The 16,884-nt window shown below is 42.6% G+C and overlaps 1 protein-coding gene across 1 annotated transcript in view; it reads left to right on the top strand.

The window, feature by feature from the left end:
* The first annotated feature begins 538 nt into the window (after positions 1 to 538).
* LOC126355270 (UDP-glucosyltransferase 2-like) overlaps positions 539 to 16,884 on the top strand; it is a 45,038-nt gene continuing 28,692 nt past the window's right edge. Inside the window, exon 1 of the mRNA XM_050005558.1 lies at positions 539 to 632. The gene's annotated coding sequence lies outside the window, so the exon portion shown is untranslated. The remainder of the gene's footprint in view (positions 633 to 16,884) is intronic.

Below are 16,884 nucleotides of genomic sequence, written 5' to 3' on the forward strand. Positions count from 1 at the left end.
AGCTGGCTAAAACGAGCACATCGTGATCGTTGGCACTCCACGTACTCTAACTACAAGCTTATGATTAGACAACTATACTTTCTCTGTGTGGAAGCGATCGGAGATCTGTGTACGCTTTTATACAAGGCTTGCACGAGCGAACTCGCCAAGCCTGTAATTCTTGACCCGCTGCCTTTATAAGTACCCGGAAAGTAAGTGATGTTCCGCTTGCCCCCAATTTTCAGTTTATCTATACGAAACAACTGGTCCATTACTGTGGAGCACCTGTTGATCTCGTGTACCGTCATATTACTTGCGGCCTAGGTGACTGTTTTAACACAAACAGGTGGGTCAAATGAAGCAGGTAAATCGATCACGTCACGGCTGGCACCGGCGTGAGGAAGGGGGGGGGGGGGGGGGGGGAGAAGGGGTTCGCCTGCGCGGTGACGACATAAGCGCGATTATTGATCACTCCGTCATCGCACCAAACAGACCAATTTGAGCCGAACGTCTGGTGTAGCGTGCTAGTTTTAGCGAGTCACGGTGATGAAGCGGAGAGAGAAGTGACTACTGGACAGCATCTGGTGAACAGCGGTCAGTGCCGTACCGAGCCTCGACGGAGACACAAGCTGCAGCAACCGCTCTACACACACGTGCGTACCTGCTGTAGATACTACTCTCGACTGACATTCTTCTTCTTCTTTTTCGTGTGTCTCTGTTCCGCATCGAAGCAGGTTCAGCAAGGTTAGTGACGAATTTGGCACGGTTCATTTAAGGAGTGGCCAGATGGCCTTTCTGTCGCCAACCCGTTCTCCCCACCCCCCTTTCTCCCCTGGGACGAAATACGTGAGTCCATAAATGTCTGCGTGTACTGTTATTCGTGTGATAGTGAGCGAAAGTTTTCTAAATAGTTGCAAATCGTGTAACTGACGCCCGGTATTCACCTAGTGGAATGTGGAAAACGGCGTAAAAAGCACATTCAGACCGGCCGGCACGCTGACCTTCGTCGTTAATCGGCCGGGCGCACTCTCTCCGAAACGCCGCGGCACTTTAACATGCACGGCTTACCGGATGAGTACTCCTCATTGACATTAGTCGCTTCCCGCCGGTTTCCACATACGGCACTGCGTTCAGACTGTGTTTCGACTGAGCTCCGACTGTGACATGAAGCATGGCATCGCGACTGAACTCACTTTGCGTAAGCGTCAAGTATCTCGTTTCCACACAGCCTGCTGTGTCCATGCCGTGCGTCTCTCGTGCTGTTGGCTACCCGTTGGGAGAGCCGTTTCGACGCAGATGACAGGAGCGTAGGGAGAACACAATACGTCACGTGGAAACTACACTATTTGATCAAAAGAATCCGGATGCCTGTCTGAAAGTGACTTAAAAGTTCGTGGCGCCCTCCATCGGTAATGCTGGAACTCAATATGGTGTTGGCCCAACCTTAGTCTTTATGATAGCTTCCGCTCTCGCAGGCATACGTTCAATCATATGCTGGGTTTCTTGGGGAATGACAACCCATTCTTCACGGAGTTCTGCACTGAGAGGAGGTATCGATGTCGGTCGTTCCAAAACATCCCAAAGGTGTTCTATAAGATTCACGTCAGGACTCCGTGCAGGACTCCGTGATTGCCGTCTAACCACGCCGGCCCAAGCCGTGCATTATGGAAAGGTGCTCCATCGTTTTGATAGATGTAATCGCCATCCCCGAATTGCTCTTCAACAGTGGGAAGCAAGAAGGTGCTTAACACATCAATGTAGGCCTGTGCTGTGATATTGCCACGCACAACAACAAGCGGTGCAGGCTCCTTCCTTGAAAAACAAGACCACACCATAACACCACTGCCTCAGCATTTTACTGTTGGCACTACACACGCTGGCAGATGACGTTAACCGGGCATTCACTTTACCCACACCCTGCCATCGGACCGCCACATTGTATACCATGATTCGTCACTCCACACAACAATTTTCCACGGATCAATCGTCCAATGTATACGGTCATTACACCAAGCAAGGCGTCGTTTGGCATTTACAGGTGTGATGTGTGGCTTGCGAGCAGCCACTCGACCAAGGAATCCAAAACTGGATCGTGATGCAGTTTTGGATTCCTGTATGGTGGTCTGGATAGCTGTCTGCCTATTACACATTACGACCCTCTTCATCTGTCGGCGGTCTCTCTCAGTCAACAGACGAGGTCGGACTGTTCGCTTTTGTGCTGCACCTGTCCCTTCACGTTTCCACCTCACTATAACATCGGAAACAGTGGACCTAGGGATGTTTAGCAGTGTGGAAATCTCGCTTAGAGGCGTATGACACAAGTGACACTCTACCACCTGACTACTTGAGTTCCGCGGAGCGCCCCATTCTGCTCTCGCGACGTCTAATGACTAGTGAGGTCGCTGATATGGAGTACCTGCCAGTAGGTGGCAGCACAGCTCACGTAATATGAAAAACGTAGGTTTTTTGTGGTGTCCAGATACTTTTTATCACATAGTGACCATCAAGGCTCCCATACTTTTCCCGTTGGTGCTCTTTCCGTGTTCGGATCTTTCCGGCTTTCGTAGAACTGCTACTGATCTTTCTCGAGGGTAAGTGCCCTGTATGACCACACACTGGGTTCTGAAGGGTTTCCGTAAACATAGACGAGGAACTTGCAATATTTGTTTAGCAGCATCCGCGTCCCTACGAATTCTCGCATACAGATTACAATACTCTTGTCAAAGACGATACAGTGTGTACGGAAATTCCCGTTACAAACTTCTACGACCTGTAAAAGTCAGTGAGTACATAATATTTTGAATAGGAAGCCATGTACGAAAACGTACCGTTTCCGTTATACGACGGCCTCAATTCAGATCTGCAACGCGTCTACGTCTGCTGAGGGAAATAGCCTCAGAGTTGTAGTTCTGGTATGCAACAGCATAGAAAGGATTACGTGTAGCACGTCACATGGCGACCTGATGTCACTTAACGTCGAGTTGTTACCTAACACCTGTAACACGTCACGCCAAATTCTTTTCCTCAAGCAGAAGTGGATGAGATAAACGTCTGAACTCAAACCGTCATAGAACGGAAACAGTAAGTTTCAGGACATGGATTCCTACTCAAAATATTATGTACACACTCATCTCTACAAGTAGTAGAAGTCTGTAACGGGAACTTCCCAATACCCTGTATGTGGGGGGATACATCGGCGAGAGGCTTAACGAGTCTATTAATTACAATTTTTGTGTTCCTGTTCGTTTTACCTTTTGTTGCACCTGCTGAAGGCAACAGTGATAATATGTTCCGCATCTCTGAACCAAGATTCCAACGGCATTCTCCACGACTCGTCTGGCACGTGAGAGGCCGTAACTGAATATAGCCTCTGATATATTTAGAGAGGCTACATTTCGAGCGTACCGCCTCATTAAACATGTTTTCATGGGAAACGCTATGTCGCCAATAATAACAAACGGTAGATCCTCGTTGCCCTTGGGAGGTAATGATGTACCTGACACGTTCAAACATGTTTCCATTGAAGAGTTGGCAAACGATCCATCATCACTGGCTTCTCAACATCCTCCAACACCAACGAAAATAACTTTACAGTTCGAGTCCAGCAATAACAAGAGGACTGTAGAAAATGACCCTTTATAATTACAGTACAGACTTTCACAGTTTATCGAATCTTATGAACGCATGTTTTCCGTCGATAGCACCAGTACAGTTAGATAATTGCCGCAGCTCGTCAAAGTGTTCAGCAATCCTCTTCCACGCCGCCTCAGTTTGCTGCGGAATTTCAGCAGGCGAAGGATGCTACTTTATGAACTTACAAATATAAATGTTGATCCGATGAACTGATGCATGGCATATTCAGTAACAAAACCTCATAGAAACTTGAGAATCCCCAAAAGGAAGATAGTACAAAACAGTAAATTGAAAGGGGAATGGAGTGAACAAAACAATAATCAATCAATGATAAACGTGTAAATAAATAATACGTAATTATGTACAAAATTAATGTTTAGTGCGATTAGAAGTTCCTACCTTAATGTGACAGTCAGTCTCTCCTCACTTGAAATACACATTCTCCATTTCGAGTGTTTCTCTTGAAGTCAGAAAGAAGGAATGCGATAAATTCTTGAAAAAAGTAAACCTCATTCTAAAACAGATTGCGAATTTTACAGGATCATTAGCCAGGCTGTTCAACACTGTAGTTTGCACCCGTGGTGTAGGGTAGCGTCTGTGATTAGTAATAAAAACGTCCTCGGTCCCGGGTTCGAAACCCACCACCGCTTAAAATTTGGCTAATAATCAGCATTGCGACCGAAAACTTACGGCGTAATAAGGTACCCTCATTCTGTCAACGACCCTGTCAAAGAGGGCGGAGGAGCGGACAGAGGTTTAAGGCACTCTCTTGTCCTAGTGGTGGGAAACTGCCCCTAAAGGCGGAGGTACCAGCAAAGATCAACGGCATGAGGATGCAGAAGACAATGGAAACTACCACATTGAAGACACATAACGTGCATCCACAGGACATGAGGCCTGTAATTGAAAAAGTGTCATGATGATCCCTCCATTGGCAAAAGATTCCGGAATAATCCCCGATTCGGATCTCCGCGGGGCAAGAGCCAAAGGGGAGGTGACCATGAGAAAAAGATTCAACAACCAACTAAAAGATAACGTTCTGCGAATCGGGGCGTGAAATATCAGAAGCTTGATTGTGGTAGGGAAGGTAGAAAATAGGAAAAGAGAAATGCAAAGGCTCAAGCTAGATATAGTAGTGGTCTGTGAAGTGAAACGGAAAGAAGACAAGGGTTTCTGGTCAGATGAGTATAGGGTGATATCAACGGCAGCAGAAAACGGTATAACGGGAGTAGGGATCGTTATGAATAGGAAGGTAGGGCAGTTACAGTGAACAGTTCAGTGATAGAATAGACAGCAAACCAGCACCGACAACGATAGTTCAGGTATACATGACGACTTCACAAACTGAAGATGAAAAGATAGAGAAAGTATATGATGATATTGAGAGGGTAATACAGTACGTAATGCGAGATGAAAATTTAATAGTCATGGGGGACTAGAATGCAGTTGTAGGGGAAGGAGTAGAAGACAAGATTACAGAAGAATATGGGCTTGGGAGAAGGAATGAGAGAGGAGAATAACGGAGTTCTGTAATAAATTTCAGCTAGTAATAGCGAATATTCTGTTCAAGAATCACAAGAGGAGGAGGTATACGTGGAAAAGATCGGGTGGTATGGGAAGATTTCAGTAAGATTACATCATGGTCAGACAGAGATTCCGAAATCAGATATTGGATTCTAAGGCACACCCAGAAGCAGATACAGGCTTAGATCACAATGTAGTAGTAATGAAGAGGGCAAGTGGCAACAAAACCACTATTCGCGTTGGTGTGTGGGAAAAATATCATCCACACAATTTCGAAGACTGCAAGAGATGGCAAGTGCGAGAATTATCGCACAATCAGCTTAACAGCTCGTGGATCAAAGATACAAGAGAATGGTAACGAAAATTGAGAATGTGTTACATGACCATCTGTTTGCCTTTAGGAAATGTTAAGGCACCAGTGAAGGAATTCTGCCATTGCGGTTGATAATGTAAGCAAGACTAAAGAAAGATCGAAACACGTTCATGGGATTTGTCGACCTGGAAAAAGCGTTCGACAATGTAAAATGGTGCAAAGTGTGCGAAATTTGGAGAAAAATAGTTATGAGCACTAGGGAGAAACGGGTAATATACAATATGTACAGGAGCCAAATAATAAGAATGGACGACCAAGAACGAAGTGCTCGAGTTAAGAAGGTTGAAAGACAGAGACGTAGTCCTTCCTGCCTACCGTTCCCTCTGTACGTCTGGGGAAGCCATGATGGAAATAAAAGAAAGGTTCAGGTGTAGAATTAAAATTCAAGTTGAAAACATATCAATGATACAACTCGCTAATGACATTGCTATCCTGAGTGAAAGTGAAAAAGAATTGCATGATATGCTGAATGGAATGAATTGAGGGTAAATGGAATAAAGACGAAAGTAATGAGAACTAGCAAAAATGAGAACAGTGAGGAACTTAACATGAGGACTGATGATTAAGAAGAAGATGAAGTTAAGGAACTCTTCTACCTAGGCAATAAAATAACCAATGACGGACGGAGCAAGGAGGACATCAAACGTAGACTATCGCTGGGAGAAAGGACATTCCCGGCCAAGAGAAGTCAACTAGTATCAAACATAGCCTTTAATTAGAGGAAGAAATTTCTGAATGTATGTTTGGAGCCCAACGTTCTCTGGTAGTGAAAGATGTACTCTGGGAAAACTGGAACAGAACAGATTCGAAGCATTTGAGTTGTGTTGCTACAGACAAATGCTGAAAACCGGGTGCACTGATAACGTGAGGAATGAGGAGGTTCTGCGCAGAATCGGAGAGAAAACGAATAAGTGGAAAAGACAAGGAGAAGGGATGGATGATAGGACATTGTTAAGACGTGAGGAAATTATTTCTATGGCACTAGAGGGAGCTGCAGAGGGAAAAAATTGTAAAGGAAGACAGAGATTGAAATACATCCAGCATATAATTGAGAACGTAGGTTGCAAGAGGTACACTGAGATGAAGACGTTCGCACAGGAGAGGAATCCGTGGACGGTGGCATTAGACCAGTCAGAAGAATGATGACTCAAAAAAAAAAAATCAAGTACTTCATGGAATTCTCCCTCTTGTTCTCTATATCCGAAAAGATGACGAACCCAGTAACGATGTGTTTCTTTTTCCTCTCATCAAAACTAAGTACGTCCTGAGAGGAGGACGGTTTAGGGAGTTAGGGAGTTGGTTCGGTGCAGATGGTTGTTCTCTTGCAAACGTCTCCATCTGTTGACTTAGGGATCGAGACGTGTCGGCACAATCCGTTACAGCCATGCGGATAAGATGCCTGTCATCTCGACTGCTAGTGATACGAGGCCGTTGGGTTCCAGCACGGCGTTCCGTATTACCGTCGTGAACACACCGATTTCATATTCTGCTAAAAGTCGTTGGATCTCGACCAACGCGAGAAACAATGTCGCGATACGATAAACCGCAATCGCGATAGCCTACAATCCGACCTTTATCAAAGTAGGAAACGTGATGGTACGCATTCCTTCTCCTTAACGAGGCATCACAGCAACGTTTCACCAGGCAACGGTGGTCAACTGCTGTTTGTGCATGAGAAATCGGTTGGAAACTTTCCTCATGTCAGCACGTTGTAGGTGTCGACACCGGCGCCAACCTAGTGTGAATGCTCTGAAAAGCTAATCATTTGCTTATCACAGCATCTTCTTCCTGTTGGTTAAATTTCACGTCTTTAGCTCGTCATCTTCCTCAATTTTAATGGCCAGTAGTGTAGTATCGCTGTAGCGCCGCTGTTTGTAGCTGACAAAGGGACCATCAGATCTGTTAATCGCAGCTTTTATTAGTCTTAGGCATGTTGTAAACGGGCGATCCTGAATAGGTGACTAGCGCTTGTTCAAGCGAGGGCCCCTAGTTTTCGAGAAAATTGCGGGAGTTTATTATCACTAAAACAGAAGGGCTTTCCAATTAAAGACACCCTTTGACTGCAAACTCATCAAGTTCCATTTTGAACAAGCTGCCGCGGGAGGGAATGCTCTTCCTCTGTACAATAAAGGCACATAAGTCTCCGGTAGAGCGAAAATTCTTCAGCGACAATGTCGTCATCTCCCCCAACTCCTCAGCACTGCAGAGTAAATTGTTTTATGTACATTCGATTTCTCTGGAGAAAAAAAAACACTCAAAGAAAAAACTTACCATCTCATATTCTTGCAGTTCGTCTGTTCCATCGACGTGTATTAAGTCATTCAGATTGTTGTTTGTGAGAAAATGAAACACCTACAGCCGTCCTTATGATGTCATTTATTGTACAGCTCCCAATTTCGGCGCTTCAATGCACCATCTTCAGGCTGTAGCTGATGCTGAAGGGATTATCACCAACCACATACACGATGCTTCAAGGGCCAGCGTAACTGGTTTACGCAGACTACCTGTAACTGTGATATTCTCTCTCCAGCCACAACTGTCAACTGACTGCAGCAACATTCAAAGTCTAAAGAAACCTGGAGCTAGTTTGAGGCTATGATGCAACGCTTGGTTCGTAATGACCGCATGTGTCCACCTTATTCTGCTGTTTTCCTTTACAGACTATTAAGTGCTGTGTCATTTTCTCGATATGTGCTCTTGTGAAGGAAATAGATTTTCCTACAACATGTCTCACAAGCTAACGAAAATGCCTGTCTCGCTTTCTTTACCTTTCAGTTGCAGTCTCCTTTCTGCAAAATGCGCTGCCTTAATGTGTCGGCGACCTGAGCCACTTGCGACACACTGGCTTACTTCCAGATTCCGCCTCTGTCTCTGGCGTGACTTTTACATTACATTTAACTGTTGAAAAACAGTTCAGCACCAGATTCGCGACTTGAATTCTCTGTGTTTCTTTGATTTGAAACATTGTCTCAACATCCATTTCACCACAAGAATTCCTTACTAACAAACATTTGCGTAAACCTACATGGTCTCTGCAGTCGGATATAGCTCAATGTTTCACCTACCGTGAGTGGGTCAGTGCGGTTTGTGTACATGTTACAGTGAAACATCGAAATCTGGAGAATGTCAACATTCACATAATAGCTTATTGTATGTCCGCAATATTTGCTAAATACCCTTATTTCTGACTTAACACCGGTAAATGTTGACATTCACCATGCACTAATAGCGAATGGTGTTTAACGTTTTGGAGATTTATATTTTCTTCTCCGTAATTCAGTCGCTATAAAACGGCACAAGGGTGACGTAACTTTTTCGCCTCTCTTTCTGAAAGGAATGACCAAAAATTTACAATACACAGTACATTCTACATGAGAAAAGAATATAATAGTTATAAAAATTACTTACTTATGTGATTCAAATCTTATTTATTGTAACAACTTGAACTATTATGACAGTTTCAGTTGCACAAGAGTCCCTTGCTTTCACAACTGCGTTTATCTGTGGAACACTTCCTTTTGCAATGACAGCGTGTATAGCCTTGTTCCCCGCTTAGCTGCAGCTGCTTCTCTCAGTGACATTTCTGGAGAAAAAATTCTCATCTATGGAAAGTAACTTTTCTTTAGAAATTACGAACTGATAACGTGTGTAAAGCTTTTTGAGGGTACCATTTTCATTTGCCAGTTTATAGAAGTCGGAGTCTTCTTTTCCAACAACAACCGCTAACACATTTCGGCTATCTGTACGACCACGGTCAACATCAGGGACTTGTATTCGTACATTATGTCCAATTTGAGCAGGAGGAAATTGTTTTTGTGAGGTTCTTAACATCTTTATTGGTTGCAGTAGAAGATTTTCTTTCGCGGCCGCTCTCTTTGTATAAATCAACTCGTGTTTTTCAGACAGAACTTGATGTGAAGACGTTGTAGGTTGTAGGTCCTCTTCAATATTTTTCTTTGGAATATGGTTTTCGGTATGACCACCCTCAAATTTTTTTATAAGCATTAACAGGTTCTTTAAGCTGTTCTTCGGTTTCAGAAGTATTGGCAATTTCTTCGAGCTGTTCAGCAGTTTCAATATCTGCTATTTGTTCGCAAGGCAAAAAAGACGATGCTATGCCTCTTTTTGCTTTAACGCCAAATATGGCTTCATTAGGAATTTTTCGTATTCCTTCGTGGTATGTAGTGTTCTTGGCAGATTGAACAAAGGATAAACCACCTGACCATTCATGTATATCGTTATCGTTCATCCATGAAGTTAGCATATTCTGTATATCCTGATTGGCCCTTTCAACTGAGCCTTGTGTTTGACTGTGACGAGGCTGATAGTGTCGGAAGTTCCATGCGGCTTTTCGCGGATGATGCTGTAGTATACAGAGAAGTTGCAGCATTAGGAAACTGCAGCGAAATGCAGGAAGATCTGCAGCGGATAGGCACTTAGTGCAAGTAGTGGCAACTGGCCCTTAACATAGACAAATGTAATGTATTGCGAATACATAGAAAAAAAGGATCCTTTATTGTATGATTATATGATAGCGGGACAAACATTGGTAGCAGTTACTTCTGTAAAATATCTGGGAGTATGCGTCCGGAACGATTTGAAGTGGAATGATCATATAAAATTAATTGTTGGTAAGGCGGGTGCCAGGTTGAGATTCATTGGGAGGGTCCTTAGAAAATGTAGTCCATCAACAAAGGAGGTGGCTTACAAAACACTCGTTCGACCTATACTTGAGTATTGCTCATCAGTGTGGGATCCGTACCAGGTACCGTCTCTAATGACCTCGTTGTCGACGGGACGTTAAACACTAACCACCACCGTACCAGGTAGGGTTGACAGAGGAGATAGAGAAGATCCAAAGAAGATCATCGCGTTTCGTCACAGGGTTATTAGGTAAGCGTGACAACGTTACGGAGATGTTTAGCAAAATCAAGTGGTAGACTCTGCAAGAGAGGCACTCTGCATCGCGGTTTAGCTTGCTGCCCAGGTTTCGAGAGGGTGGGTTTCTGGATGAGGTATCGAATATATTGCTTCCCCCCACTTATAAATCCCGAAAAGATCACGAATGTAAAATTAGAGAGATTCGAGCGCGCACGGAGGCTTTCCGGCAGTCGTTCTTCCCGCGAACCATACGCGACTGGAACAGGAAAGGGAGGTAATGACAGTTGCACGTAAAGGACCCTCCGCCACACACCGTTGGGTGACTTGCATAGTATAAATGTAGATTTAGATGAACTATTTTAACATCTTTCCACATAGTGCATATTTTGGATATGACTTCATTACTAAATTCTCTACCATTATCTGATTGCAATATTGCTGGTGCACCAAATGTTAAAAATATTGAAAGAACGTGATGTGCTACTTCTTCAGCTCTTTTAGTTTTCAAAAGTAGTAGCTGGACAAATTTAGTTAAATGATCTTGATACACCATTATGAACTTTTATTCGTCATCTCTGTTTGACTGCAGATCTATCAGATCAACTTGACATCTTGAGTTTAATTCAGAACTAACCACTGGCTTCACAATACTTTTATTAGGTGCACTGCATTTCATTTGACACTGTTTGCATAAATTTAAATACAACATTACAACTTCATATGTAATATTTTTGTATTTAACTTGCAACTCCTTGAGCATACGTGTTCTTCCTCTATGGCCTATTCTGATGTGAGTGTCATATAGTATACTGTACAATTCTTCATTGGTAACATAATACTGTATGTTCGTTTTCCCCGGTTTTAATGGTGCAATTAACTTCTCTTCATCATTAATTTTTAAAACATCAAAAAGTTTTAACCATCTGTAATCCAAAGGCGTGATGCGTTTAATTTTAGCAGAAACCACTTCAGAAAGTATTTTAGAAAACTTTTCTTGAGAAAAATAAGAACAATTGTCTCCTCGTTTACCTGCAGTTAATGCATTTAACTTTTCATGAAAAAGATGACGATTTACCGCAGTATCCATTCAGTATAAATTAGGTTATCGGAAAAAAAATCAAGAAAACGTTGCTCGCGTTATCAAACCTTGCATAAGGCTGACAGAGCTGATTGACTCCGAGCAGAACAAAGGATTTAGCAGGAGAGTGCCAGTTGTTTGTTTTTCGACTCTTCTGTTTTGTACCTCCACCAGAGCATATCTGTGATTGTCGACACACACCGGAGAGGGTAAGAATGTACAACAATGTAATGAAATATTCGATCTTTCACCGACGTATTTGGTATCTGTTGACATTCACCGGTGAAAGTCGACTTTCTCCAATTTCGGTCATTCACGGTAACATATACACAGGCCATCCTAAAGGAGATACGACTGATTTTATATTTGTGTAACTATAAAGGGCGATCAGAAAGTTTCCGTGCAACATTTGTTTGCAATCGGTGAGGTCTGCACACAGTACTGAATTCTGTAAATAATTAACAAAGTCAAGTGACATTATGCAATAGTAATCATTTTAGTACTGTTATCCACATAATACGTACTGTAACGTATATCCTACATCAAGCTGCGCTTTTCAAAAACAATGTTTCATTTCGAGGAAAATCGTAGGAAATTCAGTCCCCTGTGTCAAGTACTGGAGGTGACATTTCTTACACAAGAGCAGGGAAGGTTATTCAATCGCATTAAATATAGAAGTGAGCACACAGTCAATTTATGAGAGAGCACTCCAGGCTGATCTGGACCTAACCCCGACTGGGCCAGTGTCTGACTTCAACGAGTAGAAACGACTCGTGGGTGCAGATGTTATTAGAACACACGACACATCGATATGCAAAATATATGTCCTTATCTATACTTGCCTTACGCTAGAGATAACGCCAATTCATTGACCTTCAGAACGAATCCACTGTGTAAAGAATGTCTACACTTAAACGAAATCGCTGAAAGGAAGAAATATGATGGTAAAAGTGACGGTCCAATGTGCATATAAAATATTACGCAATTGTATGAATGAAGAGTCAAACAAAACAAATGTAAGATTATCAACATCTATTTAAATATAAGGTAAAATCCAACAAAGCCTACTGAGTTCGTCACCTTCTGGAACTGATTCTCTTTTAATGATAGAGTAAAGGAACAGGTCAAGGGGGTATCGACGGAAGCCAGAATTAGTGGAATATCACATAAATATATCTCAGTTACCAAGTTAACCTTGAACGATATCCATCCACACAAACAGTCTACAATTTTGATGTTGATCATACATTCTTCATAATTGTTGCGGACATGTAGGGTGATGTCCAACTTATTTTTCCCACTGTCAGCCAAAAGAATATAAGCATCCACTTCTCTTTTGATTGTGAAGCAGGTAATAGAGTTGATTTTCTTAATCTATCTTCAGATTACATGACAAACATGCCTTCAAAAAGTTGAGATATCGCTTGTGGTAACTGAAACCACATGCATCAGCTTCTTAGTCATACACAATGGATACTAGATCTTGTAGAATGGTGGAAATCGGCACGCAGAAATAGAATCCATCACAGGGGTATCTATGGCTAATGAATATCAGTCAACACGTAAGGGTAACTTACCTAAATAAATTAAAATGGTAAAAAACAAGGAAAATAATATTACAAAAAAATTGGTTCAAATGGCTCTGACCACTATGCGACGTAACTCAGAACTAATTAAACCTAACTAACCTAAGGACATCACACACATCCATGCCCGAGGCAGGATTCGAACCTGCGACCGTAGCGCTCGCTCGGTTCCAGATTGTAGCGCCTAGAACCGCACGGCCACTCCGGAAGACAAAATAATATTACACCCACTGAGGTGCTCACTGTACTCCCGAAACATAATTTTATATTGGCTTTATGCAGCTGTTCATTTCAGACACGTTCCTGTCGTCAATACGTAATCCCATGAGGGAGTGGGTACTCTGGGATGTCAGTGTGAGAATCCCAGATTACTGAATAGTAATGTGTGTGAAGTTTCTCAATTAGCGGGATATATGATCTGGAAACATTTTTAATGTGAGACAATTGCAGGATATTCAGGATTATGTGGACAGACAAAGTAGAAAATGGAAGAAGTCTACGGAACTGTGTTACCAGAAGCAGATGAAGATTGTTGGGATACGTGCTTGGTCCAAGCAGCAGTGCAAAGGAAAAACTGCAGTGGTAGATAAAAATCTGACTTGTTCCAAAACATTACCCGAACGGCATCGAGCAACAGACTGTAATGGTACTTGAATTGCGTAAACATTACGGCACCTCAATTCAACCTCTCGATACCAGCAATAGTCTACTGTGTTTCTGTAAAGTAGTTAACATATTTCTGAGACAACATTCAGATTTGATTTCATTAATGTAGAGGAACTATGATACATCGATATGTTAATATTGCAATGCTATTATTCTTATGTGTATTCTTTCTTTTGTCACTATGATCTTTGACGTACTTGTGACTGATTTTTGGGCGCGTAAGCGATTATTAGTTAGTTTGTTAGAGAGTCAGTCAAGTCTTGGACGTCATGTTGGAAAGACGTATATTGTAGTCAGCTTATAAAATGTGAACTTTAACAGTGAGGAAGATGTTTTCAAGTACGTTTTGTGAGTTACGTGATATTGCAGCAAAAGAAATAAAAAAGAAGTGTAACTTAAATTCGGAGTGCTGATTAATGTTTTACATCACCATTGTCCTGCAAAAGTGTAATCTTCAAGAATGGTTTGTGGAACACATCTATAAAACTTTTGAATATCGCAGAATAAAACCTAGGCCTCTTTGTATCCGAGCTTGGAATCATCCCCTAGATTTTCGACGATTGAGCCATGATTTTACAACGAGACCAGCGTGGGAAACACGAAAAGATGAGTGCCAGGTTTATTCATTATTACATGAAATGACTTTATTAACTGTGCTCTAATGACACCTGCCACTTAATAACTTTGTTGTTGCCCGAAAATGCAGTATTTAGCAGCGTGAGCAACACCACAATCATTATTAAATTTTGACCTTTGTTGTGGTAGGGTTGTTAAAAGACGTACCCAAATTATCCTACTTATGTGTACCATATAAGGTGATGGTGGACAATATACAACGCTGTGCAAAACTTACGGACAAAAATACTTCTGCCAAGTAACACACTTGAATGAAACTAGGATCAGTCGTTAGAACGCTGTAGTAAAGAAGGTAGATGAAAGAAATACGCTATGAGACGAACAGAAATGATATTTTTATTCAATGGCAATATTTATAATGAAGTCATAGCGCTTTATGAAGGTCCGACGGACAATTTTTCTGGGTTCCTTTAAGAGGTTCCCACTTCTCGCTCTTGTGGAATACGATCGTTTTGGTGGTCCTGTTGTTATGGTGAAGGGAGACGTAATGCTGCATTGGCTTACTGACCTCCAATCTCTGAACGCGGTACATTCACCGGTCAGCATTATTCCGACACACTACTCCTTTCCCCTTGGCGTGTTTTCAGCGGTGCATTCGGTCCTGACTTATTTTTATGGATGACAATACGCGACCGTATCGATCGGTGCAGGCGGAGGAACGGGGGGATATTCGGCGAATGGACTGACTTAGATCCAATCGAGAACATTTGGGATGCGCTGAGGGGACACACCCCACCACGTCCGTATACACTAACGACTGTCCAGTAGTGTTGCCAAACGCCCTGGTGCGGGAATGGAATGCCTTACCACAAGAACTCCTTGCCAATGTTGCGGCCCGCATCAAAGCACGTTGCAGTCTCCAGCGTTGCAGTCCTTGGTGATAACAGACTGTATCAAGAACCATGTTCCGGCGGACAACCATAAACAGCGATGACTAGGGTGCAAGTACAATGTTTGAATAAAAGTATCACTTATGTTAATCTCATTGCGTATATCTCTCAACTGCCTTCTTTTCTACACTGTAGAAGTTCATCGAGATATGCTGTTCGGCGGTTACACATCATGCAGAAGTTTCTTTCCTCCTTACGTTTTTCACAGCACCACTCTATACAGGGTGGTCCATTAATCGTGACCGGGTCAAGTATCTCACGAAATAAGTGTCAAACGAAAAAACTACAAAGAACGAAACTTGTCTAGCTTGAAGGGGGGAACCAGATGGCGCTATGGTTCGTCCGATAGATAGCGCTGCCATAGGTCAAACAGAGATCAACTGCCTTTTTTTTAAATAGGAACCCCCATTTTTTATTAAATATTCGTGCAATACGCAAAGAAATATGAATGTTTTAGTTGGACCACTTTTTTCCGTTTTGTAATGGATGGCGCTGAAATAATCACAAACATATGGCTCATAATTTTAGACAAACACTTGGTTTTTTAAATTAAAATACAGAACATAGGTACGTTTGAACATTTTATTTCGGTTCTTCCAATGTGATACATGTACCTTTGTGAACTTATCATTTCTGAGGACGCATGCTATTACAGCGTGATTACCTGTAAATGCCACATTAATGCAATAAATACTCAAAATGATGTCCGTCAACCTCACTGCATTTGGCAATATGTGTAACGACATTCCTCTCAACAGCGAGTAGTTCGAATTCCGTAATATTCGCACGAGCATTGAAAATGCACCGACGCCTGTTGTCAGCCGTTGTCAGTGGATCACGATTGCAAATATCCTTCAACTTTCCCCATAGTAAGAAATCTGGGGACGTCAGATCCGGAGAACGTGCCGGCATGGTATGGTGCTTCGACGACCAATCCACCTGTGATGAAATATGTTATTCAGTACCGCTTCAACCGCACGCGAGCTATGTGCCGGATTTCCATCATGTTGGAAGTACATCGTCATTCTGTCATACAGTGATACATCTTGTAGTAACATCGGTAGAACGTTACGTAGGAAATCAGCATACATTGCACCACTTAGTTGCCATCGATAATATTGGGGGCCTATTATCCTTCCTCCCATAATGCCGCACCATGCATTAACCCGCCAAGGTTCCGTTGCCCAATTGTGCTTATTATGCAGGTTTACGTTACCGCTGTTGCTGAATAACGCTTCGTCGCTAAATAGAACGCGTGCAAAAAATCTGTCATCATCCCGTAATTTCTCTTGTGCTCAGTGTCACAGCTGTACACGACGTTCAAAGTCGTCGCCATGCAATTCCTGGTACATAGAAATATGGCACGGGTGCAATCGATGCCGATGTAGCATTCTCAACACCGGCGTTTTTGAGATTCCGGATTCTCGCGCAATTTGTCTGCTACTGATGTGCGGATTAGCCGCGATAGCATCCAAAACACCTAGTTGGGCATCATCATTTGATGCAGGTCGTAGTTGACGTTTCACATGTGGCTGAACACTTCCGGTTTCCTTAAATAACGTAACTATCCGGCGAACGGTCCGGGCACTTGGATGATGTCGTCCAAGGTATCGAGCAGCATACATAGCACACGCCCGT

This window comes from Schistocerca gregaria, chromosome 3, assembly GCF_023897955.1.
Source record: "Schistocerca gregaria isolate iqSchGreg1 chromosome 3, iqSchGreg1.2, whole genome shotgun sequence".
Taxonomy (NCBI): Eukaryota; Metazoa; Arthropoda; class Insecta; order Orthoptera; family Acrididae; genus Schistocerca; species Schistocerca gregaria.